The sequence below is a fragment of the Protopterus annectens genome, chromosome 10.part0 (genome assembly GCF_019279795.1).
Source record: "Protopterus annectens isolate FY-2018-M chromosome 10.part0, PAN1.0, whole genome shotgun sequence".
NCBI classification, from domain to species: Eukaryota; Metazoa; Chordata; order Ceratodontiformes; family Protopteridae; genus Protopterus; species Protopterus annectens.
Window position 1 is genome coordinate 1204624211 of NC_056744.1, and position 16114 is coordinate 1204640324.

The following is a 16114-nucleotide window of genomic DNA, read 5'->3' on the forward strand; positions in this document are numbered from 1 at the left end:
TGTATCTGTGATGTGTCAGTGTGATATCTAGGTCAAAGGTGAGACCAGCTGCTTTCAGCTTCTCTGTGAGAATTCTGAGAGTTGAAGCTTTTGAAGTAGCTCATGGACACTGTGCATGAGACAGCCCACATCCCAGATTGTCTCTCTTAACATTTTGGTGGGAAACTTATTAAAAACTAGTGACAAACATTCATTTAGCAGTGTAAATGCATCTAAACATGACAAAACCTTCACAGTGCATTCTACAGGTTATTACAGACTCTATGTAAGTGAAATCAAGCCCAAAATTATTAATAAGTAACAAAACTCAACATTTTTGTCCCATCTCAACTCCTATGCGAATCTTATTATTTACTGTGTCTATATGATCAAAAGTATTTCTATATATTAATAAAGAAAAGAAAAGAGAGTAGAAAGTAAAAGGGTGTAAGGCAGAAATAAAAAAAATGTAAGAGAAAGCTATAAGAAGTATATACAATAGAATATTACTTACTGTTTATATTAATAGAGTTAAAAATAAAACATATTATTTACTATTATTTAGTTCTAATTATTATTAGTTAAAGCATGACAGATTATTTACAAACAAGCATAAGCAGTGTAATCAAGAAAGTATAATTAGGTAGTGTCATTCCTGTATCTGTGAAGTATAATTAGGAATAGCATTTAAAGAACATATAAACTTTTAAAGGAAAAAAAATGTATCAAATTACTGACCTTATTTTTCCTCTTCAGAAAGAGAAACAAGTTAAATCACAGCTTGTCATTAAATCTCCAGATATTTTGGCTAGTTATGAAACAAAACATTTCTTTGCACACAGAGAATAACTTTGATTAAATCTTTTTAAAAATATTTGTTGCTTCTTGGAAATGCAGGAACTATATTTAAAAAGATTAATAATAAAATAAAATGATGAGAGAGAAAAAAAAAACATAGTACAAATCATTTGTTTTTTAGTCTCTTCTTCTTTTCTGAAGTCTTCCACGAAGTTTCAGTTGTCAGTCTCTTTAACGAAGGACTAGCCCATTCCATTTCTTCTATTTTTTCCAAAATCTTATTTTTTTTTTATAAACAGTAAAGCAGAGTCTAAGTCATCGAAAATTTTAGGACCATCAGGAAGGAAGATTTTAAGCTTGGCAGGAAACAGAAGGTATGTTTTAAACTGTGCTTTTTTAAGCTCCCTTATTAGTGGCAGAAAAACTTTTCTTTTAGCTAATACCATGTAAGAATAGTCATTGTCAAAATGCACAGTTGTTTCATTAATCTTAACAGGAGCTTTAGCCCAAGCAGATTTAAGAACCATCTCTTTATCAAAGATGATAGAAATCTAACTATAACTGATCTAGGATAGTTTTTGTTAGAGTTAGTATTAGCTATAGATCTATGTGCTCTTTCGATACCAAAAGAGAATGCTTCTGGTAAATCTGAAGTTTTAGGGAGCCATGTTGTTAAAAAAGAAGTAATATTGTTACCTTCAATATTTTCTGGCAGTCCAAAAATCCTAATGTTATTGCACCTAGATCTATTTTCCAGGTTATCCAGCTTTGTTTGTAAATGTGTATTTTGTTTCAGCAGAAACTCAATGTTGATTTCCTCTTCTTGTATTCTATTTTCCATGTCATTCACAGCTTCTTCTATGCCTGTCATCTGGATCTTCTGTTGTTGCAGGTCCATATGTAACAAGTCTATTTGTTTTGTAGCTTTTTCTATGAAAGTGTCTATTTTAGTATCCATTTTATCCATCCATCTTAGCAGTAAGTTGCTGGACTATAATTATCAGAGACTGAAGTTCTTTCTTGATGCTGGAGTCTTGAGAATTTGTCTTACCGGAACTCATTTCAGACTGATAAACTGACAGGAAAATTTCCAAAGTAATTTCTGACAGGAATATTATTAAGATTTCCTTTCTTTTTTAGATATAGTTCAAGAACTATATAAAAAAAACATATTTAGAAAGAAAATTACTTCAAGAATTAATTTGTTAAGTAATTAATTCCTGTCAATGTAATGAAATTGGTGGAGCTGAAGAAATCTGCTGCTATCCTGTGTTCCTCCTTGGCCACGCCAGAAAGGAAAAATTCTGAGTTCAGATTTACTATGGACAGTATGATTCAGTCTGTTTCATTTTCTGAGTAATGTTATTTGAGATGGTAAGAATTGTTTGGATCTTGTTGATAATACACATACAAGAAAATATGACACATACATTTTGAAATGAGATATTTTGCACTTAGTCAGCACAGCTTAGGGCAATTTTAAAGATAACGACAATTATTCCAGTTCTTATAATGACACCCAACGTGGCTGAGGAAAGACAATATTCTTTTGTCTATGGCAGCTTTCACTGGCATAAACAGAAAAGATGGTTGCTTGCTTGGCCAGAACAGTAGTCTGCTGATCTTTCTGCAGGTGTTTTGAATGTGTAGTTGAAAGTTAAGAGATTGGTCTAGCCAAATGCCAAAATATTTGATGGATGTGGTAGTTTCTATGATAGTTTTGATAACATCTTCAATATTAAGGAAGTTGTGTGCTTTGGATATTTTTTTTTTGTTGGTTCCAAATAACATTGCTTTTTGTTTTGAGGGACTGAGTATACATTTCTGGCCTATTAGCCATCGGTTGAGGGCATTAGAGAAAACTGCAAAGGTCAACTAATATGAATATAGATTGATTTGATTTCATTAGTACAAAATGATATTTATAATTTATAGATGCTAAGGACAGAATTTGCCATTTCTATAATTCAAGTGGGGAAACATCACTTCCCCCCCTCACCTTTTTTTCCTCACAAAATAAATAATAAATAAATAAATAGATGTAGGACCCAACTTTTCATGGACTGCTATTTCTGCTTCACTGCTTTTGTATCCTTGTGTTGTTTGTTTGTGTAACTAGCACCTTATTTCTTCCGCAGACAATCCCTCTACTCCATTTCCTCTTTTTACCTTTTTTTAAGTTACTACCTGCAATACCCTGAGGAGCCATCTGAGATTGCTGTTTGTATTTCTTCTTTCAGTAGCTGATATTAAGATGCTGAGAAGTACCTTCCTTAACACATTGCTGGTGATTCTCACACAGTTGTTTCCCAAGATTTAGAGAAGAAAAAGGTTATCTTCTTTCCTTTGAACTTAATTCGCATTGTTCCTTAATGGTCTTGCTCATAGCTAGATATGATTAGATGTTTTTTCTTTTACGATCCCCTCAAATCACAGCATCAGACATTGTCTAATCTGTCCTACCTTACCTGGTCCTTCAGGTCTTGTCACACCCTTTGGGGAGACATGGCAGGTAAAAGTATTAGTGCCATAGTGTTACAAACTGGAGATATCTTTGACCATATCAGCTCCAGGAGCACAGTTGCTGCAGCTATGGTAAGTGAACCTTTTTATTTTAGTCAACAACAAATGAAGAAGAAACGAAGGTACCAATAACCAAAATGAACACCAAACCCTTATCCACATGGCTGGAATGAACTGAGAACTTAAACCATCATACATACACTGAAAGAGACACAAAAACTCCAAAAATGTAACCACTTTCATTCTTTACTTTAAGAACTTCATCAGAAATATTTTAAAAAATCATGCAATATATTTAAATACAAAACCAGAAATGGCATCACTAAATTACATTCAGTAAAAATTATACAAGAATTTAAAACACACACCTGAACTAGTTTGTTAAAGACATATATGCAAAATCTGTTACCAAGAACTTTAAAAACTTTCACCTAAAAAATAAAGGAACAATAGCATTGAAATAATGTTGTACCTAAGAAGACTTTTGATGGAAATAATTTTGTTAACTCCTGGAGAACACTCAGCCCTCAATAAAACTTGCCATTTTAATTCCTTTCATTCCAAATTGTTAAAATTATCTACAAACATGTTCGTGTTAACTTTTTCTACCAATAATAAAAAAAAAAAATACGAAAATCTAAACAACATAAACCATGTTTTACTGGTGCTTTGGTCATATCCTGCTTTTTGATTGACAGAACATGTTCTCTAATTCTCTAGAAAGTTTCCTGCTTTTCAGATGTAGAAACAGTCGCAATTTGAGCAGGATGCTAAATAAATAATACTTGCACTGTTACAGTCAAATCTGTCCTTGGAATATAAATTAAATCCACATTATTTAAAATAATACCTACAAAATTTACAGTAATTACAGGGAATTGTCCCATATGGAGATCTAACTGAAATATTACTCTTAACATGACTCTGTTCTAACTGTTTCAATTATTTTGTCTTTTTATATATAAATTGTGGTTGTGAGACAATTATTTTTGTTAGATCCGGGTTGCATAAAATAACCTTCCAATTGCCATGAATACTATTTTAAATATGGCAATCATCAGTATTCATAGGAAATGAAAAGGAATAACTTTTATTTTCATCATTCTGAGGTTTAATTTTGAGAACAAAACCTGAGAAAAGAATAGGGGGATATTCAGTATTCCTGGATGGAACAACTTAATCAAAAATAGATTTCAGCTTATTTAATGGACATCCCCATTAATTGAAACATTGCTTTTAAAAAATCTACTTCCTTTAAAAAATCAGAATCCACACTAATCAATTGGCTAAGATGTATAACCTGGCCTCTAAAATATGAAACTTTAAAAGAGAGGAATGATTACTGAAGTGCAAGTAATTATTAGTGAATGTGCCTTTTCTATACATTTCACTTTCAAATTTCTGATTAAGGACATCCACAGTAATTCTTGTATTTAAAAAATTAGTAGTTGTCCCTTTTCCACTCACTTCAAACTTTAACCAGCTAACACTATTGTTGATCTCTTGGAAAATTAATCAAATAGATCCATACTTTACATCCCTGTAAAGAATAAATCATCTATGTATCTTCTATAAAAAGAAACATACTTATACAAAGACATCCGAGTAAAATATTCCATTTCCCACCAACACATTACCAGGTTTGTGAACGCAGGAGTCACTTTGGCTCCCATCACTACCAAACAATATGTTGGCAAATTCTCGCACCAAATTGAAGCAAATTGTTGGTTAAAACAATTTCAAGCAAAAGACAAATAGTACTAATGTCCAACCTACTTAAATCAGAATACTTATTAAAGTATAATCTTGAATTAAATTCATTTCAATGCCTTCTGTCTGAACAATGGTAGTATACAAAGAATTTATATCAATAGTGCAAAAAACATTCTCTTTGCCATTAAACGCATAGCTCTTAAGATTGACTAAAAGCAGCCACAAATCTTTTAGAAGGTAAGCACTTTTCTGTACAATAGGATTTATTTCTGAATCCAAATAAGCAGCAATGACAACCATTTTACCCTTTGGAGCAAACATAATTGGCTTAAAGGGAGGCCTTTCTGAATCTTTATGCATTTTTACTATGCCAAAAAATCATACTTAACTGTGTTTGTTATACTAGAAAAAAACTCAAACTATTCTCTACATATTCTTGATGTAACAGATCTAATAACAAAAGAGAAACCATCTTAAAGTTATGTCTCACTGTGTCTTTTTGTAACTTTGCATGTCTGAAAGCAGATTGGACATAGCATTTTCATAATTAGACATTTTCATTTTAACTAATCCAGTGTCCTCATTTGCCTTCATGTATCGTAAAGTGTTATAATTACAAAGTTTGTTAAGAGCTATCTGTTCATTCTGATTTAAATTAAAATATTTATTTCTGTTGTTTATGCCTTTCTTTGTATTGACCATATCATAAAATTCTGCTTCACACAGTTTGGCAAAAATATTTAAAGTATTGTTAAGAGGACAATTAACAGCATAAGGTTTTCTTAAAGTAGCGCTCTCATTGTAAGAAGAAACACCATCAAATACAAACTTCAAGTTTAACTTCCTGGTAAAATGTTTGAAATCAGCACATAAGTAAAATGAGCTTTTCTGGTGGTAATAAAAGTTAAACCTTTAGAAAGTACTTTGAGTTCTTCTTTTATAAAATCTTGAGAACTAAGATTGAACACATGCCCTCTTATCTTTCCTCAATTCACTTTGCCTCCTCTCACTGGCCCTCCTCTACAGGGTCATTAGTGAGGTAAAGAAGGAGGCCTATCGGAGATATCACTAATCATATACCATGCCCTATAACTGGAAAAGCTGACCAGCATTATACACTTGCCTTCTATGAGTTCACAGATACTTGCAGTACCTGACATAAGATTTATAGATTTATCTCATCCCTAGCTGGTATGATGTTTGGCAGTTAGCACAAAGGGTTAAGGCTGTGAGCTGTAGTTCCTGCGATACAAGGTTTAACTCCCTAAACCTCCATTTGTTTACTGTGTGACCTTGAGCAAGTCACTTAACAGACATTGTTTCTGAGCTGTCTGTGAAAAGGGACACTGTCAAGTGGGCTCATAATAATAAACAACAATGACATTTATTATTATTATTATTTATTAAGCATAACTATCACTATGACCACCCACCACTGTTTATGTATTGAGGTCTTCCATTTTTTTTAGCTAATCTGTACTGGATTTCATAGCTGGGGTTGGAGTGTGGGGGGAGGGGGAGGATTTCTTAAAGTGCACCATCCCATCACCCCAAACGTCCAGAAAGTCCCATATTTGGTTACCGTTTCAACAGTAAAATCCTTTGTGTTTCCTAAAATTGTGGAATGTCACAGAACCAGTGCAGAGAAAAACAGAGACCGGGAGTACAAATCTTAGATGAATTCTTGTGTAGACACCAAGAGAAGAACAAGAGAACATAATCTCCAGAATGTATGGATTATTTTGTTGAAATACATCACAGAAATAAACGGGGATATTAAAGATGATTGACTTCTATTTTAAAGGTGCAACATACATTGACAATTGTTCCTTTTAAAAGCACTTTGATGAGAGTAATGACTTTAATATTTATATTCAATACAGTAGAACTAAACACATATCATGCAGCCATTTTCTCTAGAAATGCACTATTATGATACTTGAGATCTAAATAAATTTGTGTACCATATTAATTATATATTTTATGTAGTGTGTCTTATTGTTTCCCTTTTCTTTACAGGTCCCATCATTATATGTGGTACATTGACTAATTGACTGCTAATGACTTAATTTTTTTTAAGCAGAAGTTAAAAAAATTGTAATTCTATTAATTTGGGTGAACTCATATTTTAGAAAATTATGTAAAAGGCTTTCTGTTGCTTTTAGTTAAAAATAGTAATGTATTACTGGAAGTTGTTTACAAGAAGTCTATATTTTTGGATCTGTTCAAAGTTAAGTTGTCACTGCATTCTGTAGTCACTGGGATATCAGAAGAGAAGTACTACCACCTAAGTGGCATCATTAAATGCCACCAACAGTGCTTCATTCCTAGATATCATCAAACCAGATAATCACTTTGGCCTTGAAACCTTATGCATTGAAGAAACCTGACTGGTCAACACCCTGGCCATTAGGAATTAACCTGTATAAAGTCTTATGTTACTTGTGTCCCTAATGAACCTTGGAATCTGAATGGCTGAACTAATAAAAAACATGAGAATGGAACACTAGTGTGCTTAATGCTGTGTAAGCCAGCTGAAGAAGAGCTGTGACTGAAAGAGAAACACACTGTATATTGAAATAATCACCACACTTCTTTTTACATTGGAATGTGTTCTTTTAAATTAGATGTGTGCTGTCATAATGTCATTGTGGCAAGGTACTAAGAATCGACTTTGTATCACTGCATGAGACGAGAAGGAGATTTAGCTATTTAGTTTGGTTGAAAAGAGGTTGTGGTGCCTATGGGTTACCATACAGACATAGCCCATCATAACAAGCTAATCATGAGGATCGAGAAAAACTTAATGAGCTGTTGAGCTGTATGGTTACCACTCGTTAAGCTGATGCAAGTGGTGGAATGAAATTTTATTTTATAATTTTTTTTTCACTTCCATGCCATTATAGTTCAACATTAAAAATTGAAGCAATCAGTTATTATTTTTATCTGAAGAAACAACAATCAAAATAATTGCCCACACATGGCTGGTGCTTCCTCTGGGGTTCACTAGGGCTTTTGAACTGTATCATCTATTTATTGGCTTCCCAGGTCTAGAATACATCACTGTATGCAGCATCAATATTAGGCTGTAGACAAAAGTGGATGAACTTTCCTCTCAAAAGACATTATGGCAACAATTTCAGGTAAAATACTTTATCTAGGAAGTTAGCTGATGAAACAACATTACCAGTGTCCTAAAAGGACCTTCCACAATACTTATGTAGGATATTTCCAGCTTCCACATTTGCACATAGTTCATTCTGTCTCAGAAAGTGCCAACTACTCCTTTTCCTTGAAGATATTTAGATAGCAGGTTATGTTACTGGGTCACTGGATATTAAACGCAGGACTGGTACAATTAATGACTAATATATAATGGAAATTCTGGATTATCACCTACAAGAAACTTCTAATTTCTTTAAGAAAATATTCCACATCAGGCCTTACAAGTCCTTAAGAATCTTACCTGTGGTTGTTCGGCTATGTTCACAGATTCATAGTTTTAAAGGTTCATAGGACTATGTGGTCTAATTGTTGGTTAATTTTCGCAGTTAGAACATATCTGCACTGGATATACTTTAGACTGAGGGGCATTTAACATGCTTGAAGTATGGGATATGTCAGTGCAGTACACCAGAAATGTTTGTCACTCCTTTCCAGTTGTTCCAAAGTATGCCAAAAGCTTGGGCTAAAAGGGGGTCATGACTCTTTCTCTGCCGACTCTTTTCTGAATTTTTTGATTTTCAGAAATATCCACAGGAACTGTTCAATCTGCTCTTTGGCTGTTTTGACTCAGTTTCTTATGAAAAGAATTTTACTGGAGAGTAGATCCAGTGGCACAATGACTCAACACATGGATTCTAAAACTCTTTCCTAACCCTGCTAATTAAGAAGTGCATAACTTGGTTTAGAAGATGTCTTGACTGTCCTGCTATAGTACATTTCCACTTTGATTTAGAAGATATTAGGAGTCTGGAATATTTGGTGGCCAAGACCAATGGCCATGATGCCCCCTAAGTTTTTGGTGTGACATTAGCTCCATATACTTAAATGGTGTGGTTGGGTCGCTGATTTCCAGAGAATGGGTGAAGGAATCTAGGAACAGGACATGAGCTTTACTGGGATTGTCCACATTCATATGTATGACCTTTTCTTTTTTCATTATTGTTTCTGGTGTTAGTTAATACACTATTGCTTCATCTCTGCATTTTTAATCCTTCATAGGTGGCTTTGTGTCAATGATATTTTTACTATTCTATTCAGATTCTACATTAAGATCTAAGTATTGCCATGATGTCAGACTTGGCTTTTATGTACATACACAACATTTTCTATTATTTTTTGTCTGTACAAGCTTCCTTCTCTTCTTACAACTTCTTACTATAGTTACAAATGCCTTTCAAACACAACAAACTCCCATATGGATTTCTGTTGAATAGGGTGTGTTACCAGTGACCCAACCTAAATAATTCCTCATCTGTTTCTTCACATTAAAGAGACTGTAATCAAACAAGAGAGCAATAGACTCAGTACCAAAACGATAGCTAGCTGTTCTAATGTCCACTGTAATCTATTCTGATGTCTACTGTCATCTATAATGATGCCCACTGCCATTTCACAGTCTGGCACTCTGCCTCAACAGTAAGTTGAGGACCACTGTAATCTATTCTGATGTCTACTGTCATCTATAATGATGCCCACTGCCATTTCACAGTCTGGCACTCTGCCTCAACAGTAAGTTGAGGACCAAAAGAAAATCTCTGTCTCCTTTGAAAACTGAGCAAACCCCGTGCTAGTAAAATATGTTAAAAGCACACACCATGTGCTAAAGCACTTCAGTCCTGATGACAAATGTAGCATCAGCATTCATTTGTGAATGCCAGTATTGCACTACTGACAGATCAGCAGCTGACAAGTGTACTCCCTAACACTTTGTGCCTAGGGAAGGTGCACCCCCACCTCATCCTAGCTATGTCCTTGGGTTCTACACGCAAAAATATTTGCATTTTTCTTGCAGTATAATGGTCTGTGGCACAGGCTGTTCAAAGCAGCTTTCTCAAGAAAACCTACAACTGTTTTCTTTTTTCTTAAATAAAAACTGCTTTCTTTTCTTTTTAAATAAAACAGCAATAAAAACAACAAAAAGGTTTCCAGTTACTTCTTCAACAGACAAATGGTTGACTGTGACTCACTAAATGGCATTTCCCGGACCCAAAGCTTTTAATAATCAAGGGAAAACAACTTTAAATAAAATAACAAAATGGAATAAAATAGCATACTGTAATCAACCAGGAAAGGAATATGAAACATACAAATAAAAAAAAAATCTGCTTTTCCTCACAGAACAGCTTATTCCATGGAATAAGCTATTCATATAAGCTCCCCCTTATTACCTAGATAATAGAACACAAAAGATTAAAACGTATGAATCCACCAAGAAGAAAATATTGTGATTATTACAGAATCAGCATACACAATACTGTGTAGATGGGTTATTAGCCAGGAAAGGAAGATGCATTCCCATTATAAAACATGAAACATCTGTCCTTATTTACAAAGAGCTATTAAGACTATATCTAAAGTGTCAGAACACAGAAGCAAAACCATGCACAGTCTGCTGCAGAAGACTTATAAAGACAGAGCTTGCTGTGTATGGTCTTGGAAAAAGGCAGATCAGGCTATAACACAAATGGACACAACACACTTAAATCCACATAGTTCATGCACATACTATTAATAAAAAAAATGGATAAGAACAAGGGAAAGCAATCTGAAGGTACAATGTGGACAGTGGACAGTCTAATACAACTGTAAAGACGTCTGCATTGCTTACTCTGCAGTTGTCCAATAGTTAGAATTCCCTTCAACTCACAGAGGTCTTCATATGTAGTGTTTCCTTTATTCATTCTAACACCCATTCATCTCTGTCAAATGACAATACTGCCCAAGTTCTTACATTGTTTGTTTGTTTTTTTTTCCCAACAGCAAACTGGACTTTGTGTGTGTCTGTCAAAGGCCAGAATGTTGAGAAGACAATATTGAAAACCCATTTCAGCAAACCATGGCAGCAACGAAGATCTTTCCTGGGTAAGAAACCTGTTGGCCTATAGGTGAACTTTTCCCTTTTCCCAACTGTAGTGTGATTTCAGAGTTGGTATATTTAGTTGGGGAGGTGTAGGGGCATGGGTGGTATAGTCCCCCCACTTGGGTGGGTTAGGGATGGTGCAGTTTAGGTTTTGTTAATTTTTGGATGATTGGTTATTAATCCTGGGAAGATCTTCATTGCTGCTGTGGTTCACAGAAATGGGTTTTCTGTATAGTCGTCTCAGCATTCCGGTCTTTGATTATATGGGGTTTCAATGGTCTGAAGTAGACCCATGCGTGGGTATGGGTGTACTGAAAAAGAAGGAATGATGACAATATGGACATTCATAAGGTTGACCAAAAAGGTAAATTCTGCAAATATCAATACAATACTAAGCATGTGCCAAAGCAGAAATCTTGTCAATGCAAAACAAGCTTTCAAAAAATAGCATTAAACACAGTTTTTTGCAGGGGGCAGCCCCCCTACATCCCCCACGTGGGGGTGGGAACAACACTTGTCATACCCCCCTGCTTATTATATACAATAACTCATAGGTTTCACAGTCTTTGAAAAAGGGCATATTTCCCTACCCTGAGAATGGTGCAATCTTGCACACCTGTCAAACATCCATGTAGTCGATTAAATTTTGTTGACTAAACAGATGCCAGCCAAATGAGGATTCAGTTCAATTCAGTTCCCACATATATATATATATATATATATATATATATATATATATATATATATATATATATATTGATATGTGTGTGTGTGTGTGTGTGTGTGTGTGTGTGTGTGTGTGTGTATCTATCTATATATATATATATATATATATATATATATATATATATAGAGAGAGAGAGAGAGAGATGGGTCTATATCACCAAATTACATTGAAAATGCCAGACATTGAAATCTCTGTTGTAGGGGGCTGCTTCCCCCACACCCTCCTGCTAATTATATATATATATATATATATATATATATATATATATATATATATATATATATATATAAATATATATATATATATATATATATATATACTAACTCCAAGATTGCACTATAGTGAGGAAAGGGCAAATTTTCTGATCTTTACTCTACCACAAGCTCACTATTAACACCTTGATGACCAGCATTTTCGATGTAAATGCCATTTGATTACAGGTTTTTTCGATTTGGTGATATAGACCCGATATAGATATATGGATCTACTTTTAAACAATGAAATCCTAAAATCCTGACTTTCATAATAATGAGAACACAATTCCAAATTCTTATAACACTGAAACGTTAAAATGCCGACATTTAGAATACCGAATTGAAATGTACAGATGTTACATGTAACTCCCTTCACCAGAGCAGTGGTATAATGAAAACAAAACTGTACTTCTGAAAACAATGACAATTTCTACACGAATGAACCACAAATTCTTCAAATTAAATGTGATTCATAATCCAAGAAATCATCTTCATATTAACATACTATTCACATTTCCAAAACACTTGCTATAGCCTGCACAAATTCAATAACTATGTACTTACCTTTGTTCTGCAGACTGTACTATCTCAAACCCACCTAGGTGGGAGCCTATACCTTTTTGCAACCTTATTGCAGTGTATATATACTTCCACTACTGCTGGGTGCATCTAACAAAATGTCTGACATATTTTTTAGATACTTAGTACAAAAATTTTAGGAGACGTACCTGTATTCACAAAGACTTAAGCACTACTTCCTGCGTAGTTGTTGGTATTCTGTACATTGGTATTTTAATTTTAATTCTTATAACACTTGGCATTTTAATGTTTCAGTGTTATAAGAAGTTGGAATTGTGGTCTTAATAATATGGCATTCGGGAATTTAAATTTTCATTGTTTAAAAGATACATATATATATATATATATATATATATATGTGTGTGTGTGTGTGTGTGTGTGTGTGTGTGTGTATGTGTGTGTGTCTATATATATGTATATATATATATATATATATATAGAGAGAGAGAGAGAGAGAGAGAGAGAAAGATAATAGACAGATAGATATATACATCACTACCAAATTTAGAAACTGTCATCTTTAATTAATTTCACTTCAGTCCAGGTATTTCTCCAATCTGTCTATTAATATCCAAAATTGGATTAACTTGGTCATCTATTTTATCTATATCAGTAGTCATCTATGAACATTCTTTTACCTTTACCCTCGCACGTTAATCTTCCTATAGATATGTGGATTCTTGCTATTAATTCCTCCATTACATTTATAAATAATCATTGGCTTACTGCACCCCAGACTGGTACTTTTACAAAGAGTCCCTTCTGTATATCTCATTCACCAAAACTCTGTACATGGGACTTTGATAACATGCCCTTATCCAGGTTAAGAAGTTTTGTACAAAAAAAAAAAAAAAAAACTATTACCAAAAGTTTGGAACATGCATTGTCACTCTAAGGAAACAAAATACTTTTTTATGTTTTAAAGGTTAATACCTACACTGGCCCACAGTATCTCATATGTTTGATAAAGGCCACTAAGGTTCACCATTTATCCATAATTTGCCTTCCCTAAATAAAAGTATTTTAACTTCGGCATACTAATTTATCTATTCTTCTCAACAAGGCTTTAGTGAAAATTGTAGCATCAAAATTGATTATGGAGATGGACTTGAAACTCCAAATATGTATTAAAAATATTTTTAATGAATTATCAGCTGTGACATAGACAAAATGTATATAAAAGTAGTCAAACTGTTTTAACAAGTTCACATTTACAAACTTTAAAATTCATTGTTGTATATCATATAAGCTAAGCAACATTATAAATATTATTCAATTTCTTCCTTATCTTAAACCTCATCCCTCCTCCAAAACATTTTTCTGCATTCATTGTTTCCACAATTTTATTTTTTTCTATATAATTTACTCCTACCCTTTTATAAAGCTCCCACTACCTGTTCTTTTATCTCTATTAAATAATCACTGTTTCAAGTATAGTTGGTTTAGATTTTAATTTCCATTTTCAAGTAATTGCTTTTTGGTAGCCACCAAAATTAAGCTTAACAATGATTTATTATCTCTAGTCTCCCAGCTCAAAAATATGTCCTTAGTTACATTAATTTGCTCATCCAAAATTCCTGACAAAATACACTGTAGAGAATTTCTAAAGTCTCCCAACTTGTTACTATTCCACAACATATGTTCCCAATTACCTTTTCTTCCCATTTATATCTCCAACATTTGCCATCTATGGCAGGAAAAATTATTTGGAGTCTACGTGTATAAGACAATCTATGAAAACACTTCCAGGCAAATCTTCTGGATTTTGTTACATATTTGGGAGCTGCACATATGTCCTCCCATTATTTCCTTGTGAACTGCATATCTAATCTCGCTTTCCAATCTTTTCTCACCTCTTCTCCTTTGTCCCTTATATTCTGCAGAATATCCATCCTGAAATCCTTTCTTTATCAAATTCACATGCTCAGTTCTTGCCAAATATATCTCATGTAGCATTGCTATTTGCACTCTGCATTTCTTAATATAATTACATATGCTTTCCTTTTTATCTATACCTATGAGACCATTCACATTCCAAGATAATATAGAAAGTATTGCCATTATGGTAAGAAGTCATAATTCCTACCTATTATATATTATAGCTTTTTAAAATGACTATTTCCAGTTTTTGTGATACACAGACCAATTAATGTTTGGAAGGTTAATCCTTTATACATTTGTTTATCACCAACATTGGAACATATGTTACATTTTACAAGACATTTTGTTTAATAAAAACCTTCAACCAAACAAAAAACAAACAAACACATTCCTAGAACACCCCATATCCTTTTAAGTTAATACAAAAACACATGACTCTGTATATTTTCAGATAATGAAATTTAACCATCTTGATAGGAACATTTCTGCCAAAAAGACAGCTGCTAACACAGCCCCTAATTAATCTGAAACTTAGATTATCTATATGAAGATGCCTGTTATTGTCTGTGTTCTACTTACACTAATTGGTGTCTGTTATTTTTTATCTTTATTCCCCCCTCCACCAGATGTAAAAACTACTTGCATACTTTCAGAAATTATTAACTTTAGATTTGAAGAAACCAGTGTCCTGTCATTTACTGCCCTATTATCAGCTTTCCTCCTTGAAAATCTAAGTCAGGCGGCATGGTGTCAGGGCACTTGTATGGGTTAGGCTTCTAAAGGCTCCAAGGCTATTGGCCTAGTATATACCTATGAACCTAAGTGAAAAAAGGCGTAGTCCTCTTGTTGCAGCCTGATACACAAGCTGAAACATTTATTACTAAACCAAAACTTTTTTATATTTGGTGTTCACATATTTACTTGTTTCTATTTAAAATTTGTAATTAAATTAAGCCAAGGGTCTTAATCCAGAAAAATCACTTATGAAAAAGTAAGAGAAAACATATCTGCTCAAACATATATTCTTATCTGTGTACTTTTACCCCATCTGCCACCTCAGTAACCCAGGATACAGCCTATTAACTTAAACATGCTTTTGTCTAGCTTTTCTTCTCTTTTTGCATTGTAATAACAACATTTTAATACCAAAAAAGTGGGAAAAAGAGAAGATAAAGAAAAATAAATAAACAAGGCATCTTTCTAATTTGAAAAAAGAACAACAAAAAATACTTTTCTATAAAATATGTGATTTTATATTGTGAAAATGTTCATGGAAAAGAAAATGTTTTACTTACAGTTATCCTTTTTCTTCCTCTTCCCCTCCCCTCAGAGACCATCCAAACATTAATGACACGAAGTAAGTCAAATTCTTGACAGTTCCTCATTAAGTTTAACAAAGTTAATATAAGTCAACTCTTTCCACTTATACGGCCATATTCACAAATGTGATTGCTGCTTTTCAGTCTCACGTTTATTCACTATTACCTGTGATGCTGGTTTTATTCCTGTTAATAGCCATCTCCCAAGTCCAGATTCTGGTTGAATTCCATGGTACCCCTGATTCTTTTGGTTAAC